Source organism: Strigops habroptila, chromosome 13, assembly GCF_004027225.2.
Source record: "Strigops habroptila isolate Jane chromosome 13, bStrHab1.2.pri, whole genome shotgun sequence".
Classification (NCBI taxonomy): Eukaryota; Metazoa; Chordata; class Aves; order Psittaciformes; family Psittacidae; genus Strigops; species Strigops habroptila.
In genome coordinates, this window is record NC_044289.2 from 14,737,636 (window position 1) to 14,750,106 (window position 12,471).

The 12,471-nt window shown below is 56.9% G+C and overlaps 1 long non-coding RNA gene across 1 annotated transcript; it reads right to left on the reverse strand.

The window, feature by feature from the left end:
* Positions 1-4,949: 4,949 nt before the first annotated feature.
* On the reverse strand, positions 4,950-6,877 carry LOC115615098. Its single transcript, XR_003993947.1, has 2 exons — positions 6,799-6,877; positions 4,950-6,627 (listed from the first exon to the last, which is right to left on the reverse strand). It is a non-coding gene; the product is annotated as an uncharacterized LOC115615098 (long non-coding RNA).
* Between the last annotated feature and the right edge of the window lie 5,594 nt (positions 6,878-12,471).

A 12,471-nucleotide genomic window follows, 5' to 3' on the forward strand; every position in this document is an offset into this window, starting at 1 on the left:
AAAGCCCTGGCTTGCTTCTGCACAAAAGCAAGCAGGTCCCTGCCAACCCTCCTGCCTAACTCGGCCCTGGGTGTTTTCATTAATAATAAAGCCTAATTGCAATTGAGGCTGTGAACAATGTGTGGCTGCCCCGTCTCACTGGCCAGCCCTACCCCAGGTCATGGGGAAATGAGAAAGAAGAGAAAGGAGAGAGGAAGAAAACAGGAGCATGGGTTTGGGTCAGATAACAGCAGGCAGAAGGACCTGTGCCAGGCATGCGCCTCCTCCCTTTGCTCAGGGTTTCGCTGAGCCTTTTTCATCCTTTTTCACCTAAACTTGCTGTTTTGACATCAAAATTCATCAGGAAGTGTCCCAAACCAGGGCTGTTCCTCCGAGTGGGTGGCGTGTGGCTGGTACCAGGTTTGGGCAGGCACCTTCCCACAGCATCAGAGATGCTCCATCATGTTTTAGCCATGGCCATGGCAGGATTTAGCCCTCTCCAAAGCCAAGGTTGGACTGGGTGGTTGATCCAGCTCCATCAGGAGGGCAGAGAGCTGGGCAGAGCCTGGAAGGGTGCTGGCTCCTTGACGAGCTTTAACCACAGCACTCATTAGCTGTGTTTGGTTTGATGCTAATTGCTCACCTCCCAGTTTCCCCTGGCTTTGGGTGTTTTGTGGTTTTGCTCAGCTCGAGATCAGTTAATCCAAACCACGGGTCAGGAAAGCCACTGGGGATGAGATGGGACAAGCAGCTCCAGCCGTGCCCATGGGAGCTCAGCAAACCCTGTGCCCACTGGGATACATCCTGCTCTGCTCAGGCACTGGGACCAGGCAGAGCCGGAAAGCCCTGAGCTCCAGGAGAGCTTTTGTGTTTCCAACATCACCTCCTTCCCCTGCTTCCATCCCCTGTGGCCGTGCTGGGGCCAGGAAACCATCCACCAGCATTTTGTTCTGCTGGTGCTGGTGGCTCAGGTGTGACGTGGGGCTGGAAATGGACGGGCTGGAATAGTTTGGGGATGATTTCACTGCCGTTATGGCTCAGGCCGGGGCTGTTACTGCACAGCCCCTTCCGATTTTTATGACTTAATCTCTCCAAAGCTCCAGGCCTGATGGTTTTGGACCGGGGAGGAGGAGCGAGGGGCTTTTAGCAGGTCGTTACAGCAGAAATATGGAGAAGGGATTTGACAGGTATATGTAGACCCTGACGGGCCCATCCTGCCGCTTCCCCGGGTGGCTGCGGGGCAGGGAGAGGGGGAGATGCTGACAGGTCCTGCCCGGCTTCCTGGGAAGGTGCCATCAGCTTCATGTCCCCTGGGGATGTGGGGCTGCGCATCCCACCGGGGCTCGCTGCCCCACACACTGGGGCTGCTTCTGCAGAGTCCCCACATGCCATGACATATGTGAGTGACAGTGACCCTGGGTACACCATGAAGAGGGTTGGGGTGACATGAAGAGTGTGTGCGTGTGTGCATCCATGTGTGTGCATCCCAATGTATCCATGTGCAAACGTGTTTGAGTGCATGCCTTTGTGTGTATCCACGTGTGTGCATCTGTGTGCGTGTATCTGCCTCACTGTGTGCATCCACGTGTGCATGCATTGGTGTGTGAGCACATCCCTGGGTACCCATGTGCATGCATCTGAGTGTGTGTGTGCATGTGTGCAGCTTTGTGTGTGCACTTCTGCATGTGCATATATGTTTGCGTGTGCCTTTTTGTGCATCTGCATGTGCATGAGTCTGCATATGCATCCACGTGTGCATCTGTGTGTATCCATGTGTGTATCTGTGCATGTGTGTGTATACATGCATGCATATGCACGTTCATCCACGTCTATGTGTGTGCATCTGTCTGTGTGTGCATCTCCACGCATGCATGAGTGCATACACGTCTGTGTGCATCCCTCTATATGCATGTATGTGTGCACGTCCGTGTGCATGCACATGTGTGTGTATCGCCCGTGCACGTGTGTGTTCTGCTGGAGGTTCACTGCTCAGGTTTATAGATGTTCTGGGGGTTTTTATGGCATTATGGAGTGCTCGATGACATCACCCACATATTAAAACAGCATGTGCCAGCCGGCGATACGCTGCTGCCGAGGCTCCGGGGCAGCCCGAGCCGTCCTGTCCCGGAGCACACCGGAGGGATGGGAATGCCGACATGCGCCCATGGACACGCAGCCCCGATGAAGTCATCCCAGCTGGGATCTGGAGATGTTAAGGGGGAATTTGAGCCTCTCAATCCATGTATTTTGGGTGCTCACCACCACATGTCCCTGCGGTGGGGACAGTGGTGGGAACGGGGAGATGCTGCCGGTGCTGGTTCCCCACCAGGCAGCTGCTCTGGAGCTGGCGATGGGATTATTTTTCCCCTCCTCTTCCACCACAAAAGGATTTATCAAAACCAAACCTGTTTGTGGGAAACGGCTCCAAAACATTTCCTGACTCGAGAAAAAGAGCATTGGAAAAAAAAAAAAAAACTTTCCAGGTTTTTTTAGCTGGGAGGCAAACCATTTGGAGATGTAACAGCATTGCATGGCGTAGGGGTTAACCGAAGGGAAAAGGTTGAAATGTGAAAAGAGGTTTCAAACGTTCCCAGCACAACCTTTCCTTCCCGAGCGGCAGAAAACTTCCCAAACCTTCCCCAACTTTCTTTATTGCAGCCCAGTTTGGGAAAGGAAATGTTTGAAAATCCCAACGCTCCTCACAGGACAGGAAAGGCACCATTTCCTCGGTGGCCTTGCCCAGAGCAGCCGGCCGGCTGGCAGAGGAGCGCGGGGTGATGATGGATGCTCTCCTCAGCTCTGCTCCGGAGCAGTTTTCCAGCTGTGGGCAGGAATACCGAGCACTGCTCCAGCACTGCTGCAGGCAGAGGAGGGTAAACCCCTGCTGGGATCTGGGGTTGTGGTATCGTTAATAATACAGGTTTGGGGAAAGAAAGAGAAAATGAGCCAGTGAGGAATCCCTAACGTGCCCTGGGAAGGCTGCACAGCCTGAAACTCCCTTATTCTTACTGTGAAGTTCAGCCCCTCCGTCGCTGGTGGAGCTCTGGCTGTGGTCCCCCAGCTCCTGGCATCACCCCCCTCATATTCCTCTCCCTGCCTTGGGGTCACCACCAGCCCCCAGCCCCGCATCATCCATCCGCTCACCCAGCACGGAGCTGGGGTCCCCTTCAGGCCATAAGGGAGGCAGGTTTGGTTCTCATTGCTTGAGTCACGGGTGAGTTTGGGGGTCTCAGCAGGGCTGAGCCACACAGACATACATCAGAGCCACCTTGTGCTCCTCTTCGGAGCTGAGGCAGCAATGCTGTGGGGCCAAAGCATCATGGAAGGGTTGGGAGTGCTCTCCAGAGGTCACCAAACACAACCCAGTTCAACACAACCAACACAGTCCATACAACACAACCTAACCCAATACAACCATCACAACCAACACAAGGCAAACTGACCCTACCCAACCCAGCACAACCCAGTATAACCCAACACAAAATAAGCCAACCTAACCAAAGGCAACCCAACCACAGGCAACTCAACCCAGCCTAACCAACCCAACCCATCCTAACCAGTCTTACCCAACACAACCCAACCAACCTATCCCAACCTATCCCAACACAACCCAACCAACTCAACCGAGCCTACCTAACCCAACCCAACCATCCTAACTCAACCTCCCACGCAGAGCAAGTCTTCCCATCACCTCCCGCGCAGCCCTTCTGGGACATTCCCAGTGGGAAACCTCTCCCTCCTACTGCACTCAGCAGCCCCGGAGGGGTTGATCCCTGCAGGGAACTGAATCATGTCCCCCCCCCACCAGCGCGGGAGCGTCACAGACTGTCTGAGGCTCGTCGGGAGAGTCAGGCCAGGCCGCGCGGGGCCGTTCTGGGAAGCCATCCAGCCATCCGCTGGAGAGAGGAGTCTGCCTAAAAATGACTCTCCTGGCTCCTCTCCACGCTCCGACCATCCCCATATGGAACAAATGTACATTTTCCATCAATTGTTTGTATTTTTCATTTAAAGAAAGAAGGGGGAGAGGGAGAGAGAATGAAAAAACCAGGCAGCAAGCAAGCGGGCTCCCCATACATGCGGAGCGCCGGTGACAGCAGATAGGCCCCATCGCAGAGAGGGAGAAACACTGGCCAGCGTTCAAGAGACTCAAACGTATGGTATGAAACAATAAATTTTAAGTGTGTTTTGACATATTTGGTGGTCTCTGCCTCACGCTTAATGAGCGTTGGTCCACGTTACGGGGGAACCGCACAGCTCGGGGTGGTTGGCAGGCTGTGCTGGAGGGGGTCGGTGGCCAGCGAGGCCGGAGGTAGACGTTGAGGTGGTCCCAACATGTGTATCTCCTAAGGGAATGGGGCACGGGCATGTGGCACAGGGAGAACGGGATGCTGTGGGCACCGCGGGGGATGAGCGGCGATGCCAATTTGCAGGAAGAAGCATGAGGAGATGGAGTTGGGTTGAGCTTAGCTGGGGGGGACACATGCAACACGGTGGTGATGTCCCAAGGCAGCATCCTTCACACCGCAGGGCTTGGGCAACCTGCGTTCGCATCTCGGCCCAAGCTGTGCTGCTTTGCCTGCAGGAAGAACCACAGGGCTCCTCCATCCCCATCAGCAAGAAGAAAAAACCCAAAGGGCCAGGAGAAGCATGAGGAGAGGCGAGCGCAGCCCTCCCGCGTCCCCCGCCTCTGTGCCAGGCTGCCCAGCTCCCCCCGTTTGACAGGGTTTGATCAGAAAGATGGACATGAAAGTGGAGCTTGGCTCTGGTTTCTCTCTCATTCAGAACATTCAAAAACTATTAACTGTGGTGGGGGTAAGGGAGCAGCTGGTTTTAATCTTGTGCTCTTCCAATTGTGTTGGGTTTTTTTTTTCTCGCTGCTTTTCGCGAGCACTTTAAGTGACATGGTTACATGTGTTTGATTAAAAAGCTGTAATTCAACGAGTGCATTTTCTTGTACTGTACAAAATGGCTTAAAGACACAGGGTTTATTTACGGTGGTCTCCCGGTTTTCCAGCCCTGCCGAAAGACAAGATGACAGGGAACGCACGGAAGGGGGGACGGAGAGCGGCAGAGGGGGAGATGCAATCCCACCCGGCTTTCCCAGCGCAGGGACCACGACTGGATCCTTTCCTCTGCTGTAAGGCTCAGCCTGCTGCCAGCAGCCTGGTCCTTGGGTCCCATCCCACATTCACTGAGCTGCTTTTTGGTGTCCCTGAGGTCGGGGCTCAGCTCACAGGGGCTGGCAAAGAGGGGACAGTGAGGAGGGGATGCCTGGTCCAAACTGGTCCCCGTCTCGCCAGCAGCAAGATGCTGCAGGGCCTGGCTCGGGGGGAAGATTTTTCCATCCATGCCCATGCAGGGATGCTGCCAGCTCCGAGGAGACCGTCCCAAGGCAGCAGCTCCTTTTCCTAAGGAGGAAAAAGACTTTATGAGATCCCAGCAAGGAGCCATGGCCCGATGCTGCTGAGAGCCCTGGATCAACTCCCGTTAACTCCAACATCCCCATGGCATAGACGCTGACTGGATCCATGCTCACCCACATCCTCTGCTTAAAAAGCAATGCGTTTCATCCCAAAAAGCAGTCATGAAGCTGCAGAGGAGGTGAAAAGAGCTGGGGGGCTGCTCTGCACCCCATTGAGCACCACAATAACCCCATCTCACCACTCTGCCAGCCCCGAGGGGCTGCAGCATGGCTGTGGCATGGCTGTGACATGGCTGCATGTGTGTGCATGTGCATGTACATGTGTGCATGACACCATCCCCGCTGCAGAAAGAGCTTCACCCAGCCCAGCTTCACCTTTCCCGCTTATATTTGCTTATAGGTATCATAAATCAGTGCAGTGGTACCTGCACCTCACCTGCCCCAAAGCCCTCAATGTGCAGGGACACGGACCCCAACCCCAGCATCACCCAGAACCACCCCATTCCCTGCTTTCAGGCCACCAGCCGTGCTGATCCAAGTCTTTTCCCTGGCTCGCTCCTGCCCAGGGATCACCTGCAGTTCAGTTGATTTATGAACGGAGAATTTTTCGAGCTCCGTTTCCTTTTCATTGTTGTTTCAGTTGCTGCGCTCGCTTCCGCCCGCCTTTGAATAACTCCTGCCATGCTGCGAGCGGTGAGAAAGGCAGAGAGTAAACACTCACACTCAGCCCGGGAGCCAGGGGGCAACAGCCTTCTCCCCTCCCCACATCCAGGGGGAATGCGGGGCTGCCCACCGGCCCGGCCCACCAGAGGTGGAAGGATGCTGGGCTCGGAGCGAGCAAAGCCCCAAAGCAAATCCCTCTTTTCCCGTGGCTGCAGTTTGGGATGGGGGAGCAGCATCCCGGCTCCCTGCCCCACAGCACAGCCCCTGGGAGGTGCAGGCCCGTGGGGATGCTGCTCTCCCACGCTGCGCCTGGGTGGGGGGGGTTGTGGTGGGTGGTTTTATGGAGGGACCCTAAGAAGTGGCTCTGAGGGGAGGTTCATCTCCCCATGAGAGCAGGGTCCCACCACACAGGGCTTTGCTGAGCAGTGGTACCCGGTTCCATCCCCGTTCTCATGGCAGGGTGATGGCAAAGTGGAAGTTGGGGGGCTCCTGCAGCTGGTATCACCCACTGCGGCGCAGAGAGGATGCTCTGGAGGGAGCTTGCATTGATTTGCAGCAAAACCCTGAAGGAAAAAGAAAGAAACAACAAAAGGAAACGAAAGAAACCCCATCCGCAATCTCAGCTCAGCCCATACCCACATCCCCACTGCTGCCACCTGCCAGCCCCACTGATACCCGCCTGTCCCCTTCCTCCCAGCCCCATTCCAAGCCATTGAGGAACACCCCCCCCTTACCCAGCGCAGACCCCCCAGGCTGGGAGGTGGGCAGCTGCCCGTCCCTGCCTGCGCCCATTGTCCTGCCCTTCCTCCCTGCAGCCCCCCGCCGCCGCCCCGGGGCCAGGGGGGGAAAACAGGAAGCTGTCCCCAGCGCGCTGCTGCGGAAATGAGACAAGCGGGCTGGAGCGGCGGCGAGGACGGCGGGAGGAAGCGGACGGGATATTTGGAACCGACGGCGAATTCTTGGGCTTATCTCTGCGCCGCAGAGGCCCAGGAGTCCTTACAAAACAGCGCCCAGCTGGAGCGAGGCCCGTGGCCAGGGACGCGGCCTCGTCCCTGCCGCCGCCACTGGTACCCTGCTCGGTGGTGGGATGCTGGTGGCAGGGAGACGGCATGTGCCCAATGTGATGGATGGTGCTTGTGTCCCATCAGTGGTTGCGGAAAGAACCTGACGCCTTAGGGGTGGGGATGGGCAGCCCATGGGCTGAGTGGTCCCTGTGTTGCATGCCCCATCCTTCAGCGCGGATTTGGGAATTGGGACACCCCCCAGCATCCCTAAATCCTGTTGTTTTATGGTTTAGTTCCCTTGCCCCTGGGGAGCCACTCCCCATCCTGCCCATGGTCTGTATTGAGATGCCTTAAGCCCATCACCTCCCCTTCCTCTCCCACAGGTACCAGTATCAGAGCTGGGATGCATGATGCTGCTGCCCTGCCTGCCCTGCCTTCCACGCCTGCCCACAAAGGGTTACGGGCAGCCCAGCGTGTTCCGAATTCACCCTCCCAGCTGCTGCTCAACTTCTTGTTGGGTTTAATTATTTTTCCTAACAATGCCGTGTTACTTTATATTCAGAGCATCGGGCCTTGGCTGGGGAATAGAAAGCGGGTCTGTGCTGGGAGCACCCGACCCAAGGGCGAAGGTTCCTGCAGTGCTTCCTAACAGCAGGCAGCTGCCCGCTGCAGGCAGGGGAGCGGAGCCGGGATAGTGGCTTCATCCCAGGGGAGCTGGGACTGCTGCCTGCACCCAAGGATCCACAGCTGGGCTTTGGTGGGGTCAGCCCTTCGTTTGTTAACTGCTTGTGATAATTAAGCAGGAGTCCTGCAGCGGTGGCAGCCGGAGCTCCCCGGGGTCAGCACTTAGGAGTGGCTTGAGATGGGCATTGCCTTCATGGAATGCCCCCACACATGGCAGGGACCCCATGGTTGAGGGCACCCAGCAAGGAGGCACCTTTGGGGCCGGAGAGCGCTGTGATATGGGTGATGCCGACAGCCAGGACCCGCTGGGAGGGCTGCTGCAGCCAACGGAGCTGAATTTGGTGGCTGGGGGGGGGGGCGCAGGGTCTGACGGGTCACCCTGGCAGAGGCTGAGACTCCTCCTCTGCGGGGAGGAGGACAAAGGATGGAAGCGGCTGCCCCGTTGCAACACATCCCCGGCGAGCACAATGGAAATGCCATCCTCCGTCTTGTGAAACAGGAACCTCATATGATCTCGCTGAAGGCTGGGGACACGCTTGTAGGTCTGAACGTGGCGTTCCCCGGGCTCCTTTCTCCACCCGTGGGGACAGCGGGGACACCCCCAGCACATCCCTGCCCTAGAGAGCACCCATGCCCATGACGATGGGTCCAGTGTCTGGCCCACGGCACACTGGACACACTGGCAGGGGGAAGATGATGCCCTGCAACCCACCGCAGGGCCAAAATACCCCTGGGTGTCCCCCAGCCCCACCAAAACAGCATCCACAGCATTCTCCTCCTGTGGGAGGCACTCACAGCTCTACCGAGCATCCCTCTTGCATCCCTCCATCCCCGCTCAAGGGCTCCTAAATAAACTCCATTCTCCCTTTATGCTCTTGACCCCAGGTTTAATTAGACCCCCCGTTTCCTGCCTATATGAGAAATCACTTCCCCGAGCAGGTGGCTGCGGTACCGCGGGGGCTGTTGTTGTTGTTGTCTTCGGGGCAGGGGGAAAGGTGGTAAATGGGGGGAAGAGTTTGTTGTTTATTTTGCTATTTACAAAGCGCAGCTTTTTCCTGGTGCCGGGCGTCGGAAGAGGGGCAGGATGTGACCTTCATCCATCTCCTCCTCATACACACAATGCGGCCGCAAGCATTCGCCGGCATTGTCCCCACTGCAGCCGACGGGCACCTCCCGCGCCGTCCCGCCGTCCCCCGGCACCGCTGCCCCCCAGCTGGGCCCCACATGCACCGGGGGGAATAAAGGCAAAATACATATATATATATATACATGAAAAATAATAATAGCAGGGATCCCGGTTTCCTCTCTGGAAAACAAGCGGCAGCGCCGGAGCAGCGTGGGAAGGAGGCAGCAGGGTCCTGATGTGTCCCATCGGAGCCTCCCTGTTGGTAAGGGGTGGTCAGGGCATGCTGCCCCCATCTTTAGCCCTGTGCATGGGGCAAATGAGACCTTTTCATTCTGTGCATGGGGCAAATGAACCCTTTTCACCCTGTGCATAGGGCAAATATGCCTTTGGCCCTAGCTGGCTGCAGCCCTGGATGAGGAGGGAGTGCAGACCACAGCTGGTTCCCCCCGAAGTCTTGAGGAGCCCACCCAAACCCAATAGGGACTCACAGCGTGGGTGCTGCTCCCCATCCCCATAACCTCAGCATCCCCATCCCCTCCCCATCCCTGTCCCCATCCCCTCCCCATCCCCATCCCATGCGGCTCCTCCGGAGCATCCCGGTCCTCGCAGGGGCTGCAGCAGCCGGCTGGGGCAGCCGTTTGCCGGCTCCGGCTGCCGGCAGAGCTGCGGTGGGCTGCTCGGTGGAGCTGGCACTGCCCGGCCTCCCCGCGCCCAGCGTGGGGCGGATGAAGACGTAATAAAGTGAATTATCTGCTTTCTTTCACTCTCCTCCAGAAGCACCACGCTGCAGAGGGCTGCGCTGCCGCTCGATCCGGGGAGAGACACGCTCCGACCCCAGCTCCATCCCTTGTTGCGAATGAGCATCTCTGGTGACAAAGCTGTGAGGACAAACATGATGTGATCCCCCAAATCCAACGCTGGCACTCGCATGCTGTGTGCTGGTGGCATCACTGCCCCGAAGGAAGAACAGTTTGCTGCATTATCTTACAGGGACAAAGAGTCTGTCACCCAAAAGCATCTTCCCCGGCTGGTCCCTCTGCTCTGCTGCTGGCGCAGGGGTTGGCACAGCCAACGTGAGCCCCCGGCACCATGGTGCAGTCCCAGGGCACACCGCAGTGAGATGGCACAGGGCTGGTGTGTCCCAGTGTCCTGCTCTAAGCCTGGACCCGTGGCAATGAAACACGGTCGCTTGTGGAGCAGAGGGTTGTGCCAGCATGGAAGAGCACCAGGGTTAGCCTCACGCTTACAGCAATGCACCCAGAGATGCCATCACCTCGGTGCCATTCGCTCTCAACCCATCCAAGCATTTGAACCCAGAGCATTGTGCTTTATTAATTCATTCTTTAACCCACCATCATCCCCCATCTCATGAGGCGATGGGACCCCATCCTGCCCATAAACACACATGAAAGCAGGTGCAGCCCCACCGGGGCACAGCACCCATCACCCCAGCACAGAGACCCCCCAATCACTTACAGGACCCTCACCCCATGGGATCCCCCACCCCAGGACCCCCACCGATGGGCTGTGGGTGCTGCTGGGTGCAGGGGGGGCGCACGCTGCTCGGCACAGTTGGTTATCGTTATGTTTGGCATCAGTCGCTTCCATTGGGCTCAATAGGGGAGGGAAGAGAGAAAAAGGAAAACTCAGCTGAGGGCGATTTAATAAGTTCAGCGTTACGAGCTGGGGAAAAGCTGTGGAACACACAAGTGGTAACGCAGGATTAATCTTTCCTTTAGTCTTGGGAATTATGTTTTCATTAATCCTAATTTTTCCAGATGTTTCACTCCTTATACCATGCTCTTCAAAGCCTCTGTGGCTGCAAATTCTAACGAAGCCATGAGAACATTTTAAAGAGAAAGATTCAAAGCTTAAATTGCTTCCTTTTTTTTTTTCCTCTTTTTTTTTCCTTGGTTTTTTTTTCTTTTTCTTGGGGGTTTTTTATTTTTTCTCCCCCCTTTTTCTCTCCCCCCCCCACCTCCCCCCGGGTTTGGGCTGTCGGGGAGTTCATGCGTGTGCGGTCCCAGCGCCTCCACATGTTGTGTTACACAATGTGCTAACAAGATGGAGAAGGCCACTCGGACCGCGTGATGCCGGGGTGACGTCTGTTCCCCTTTGTCGTGTGTGTGTGTCCCCCCCCTTCCCCTCAGTAGGACCCAGCTGGGGAAGGGGGGGCCTGGCCCCCTGCCCACCTCCTGACAGCCAGCACCGGGGTCGGAGCTGGACGGGAGCTTTTAAAGCGCTCGTGGTGCTCGCTCCCGGCTCGCTTAGACGCCAGGCAGGGTTTATGTAGGATCTACAGAGGGGCTGGAGCAGGAGCCAGACGTAGCTCCACGTGGAGCCCGGCTTTCCAGCAGGATCTTTAGGGAATGGGGAGATTTGGGGTGCTCCGGGCTCAGGAAAGCAGCTGGAAGGGGCGATGGGGAGAAGAGCGATGCAAATCCCTCCCCATCGCACCGCTGGGATGAAGCCGGAGCTCCTGCTGTCTCCTGCTGGGGTGCCAGCACATTGCGATGGGGTGGAGGGCACCCAGCCACGCCGCTGCCACCCCGGCATTCCCAACCCTCACACCCCTTCGGACTCCTCCATCCAACCCCATCCCATCGCGGCCGCAGGATCCGGCCGCCGCCACCCGGCTGTGCTGAGCATCCTCCTCGCCGGGAGCCCTCGTCTGACGCAGGAGGTCAGACAAGACGATCGGAACAATCCTCCCGGTCTCCAGCACCCGGGATTCAGATCCATGTACTTATATGGCCTGCAAAACGCGGTGGGAGCATGACCAACGTCTGGAAATCCAGATATGACTAGATCCCTTCATCAGTAATTTCTTGTACATGACTTTCTAGACCATAGGGATTTGTTAAATTTGCAGGAGTGTTTTCTCACAGTGCCATGGACTGGCTGTTGCCAGCATATATTGGCTCGGATCTGTCAGATCCTGTTGCCTTATATGACCCTCGGTTAATTCAGCTTTTCTTTGTATCCAGCCCTCAGCAGGGAACTCCTCGAGCAGTCCCAGCATGGATCAGGCTAAAATGGTTCCCCGAGTCCTCCTGCCATAAAACAACTTCCCCCACAGTGAAAGGGGGACGTGGGGGGTGGAATTCAACGCTCCCCTCCCCGCCACCCCAGCCCTCGCCAGATGCTTCCCCCATCCCGGCTCCTTCAGTGCTGAAAGAGAACTCTCTGTGCCTGGAAAATGTTACTGGGGGGACCGGACCTTCCTCCCTGTGCCGGGTCCTTGCTGGGAGGACCGTGGCATCCTCCCTGCACTGTGGGGTTAATCATTTGCTGTCCTCGGGGGTGCCCTGGGTCCAGGAGGGACTTTCACCTTCCCAGCGACCTCTTGAAACTTCGACCTTCTTTTATAGGTGCCATAAAGGTTGTTTTTTAAGCTGCTCCCTGATGGTATTTCCCCTCCTCTCTGCAGTGGGGTCTTTGGTGCATCGCTGCTCTTTGCACCTCATCTGGTTTGAGAAGCGGGGAGGCTAAATGGGATGGCCTTTTTCCCAAGGGAAGGGGATGTGGTACCCGACAGCTCAGCAAAGGAGCGTGGTGGTGGTTAGTCCCAGATTCCATGTGCTGATAGGGTT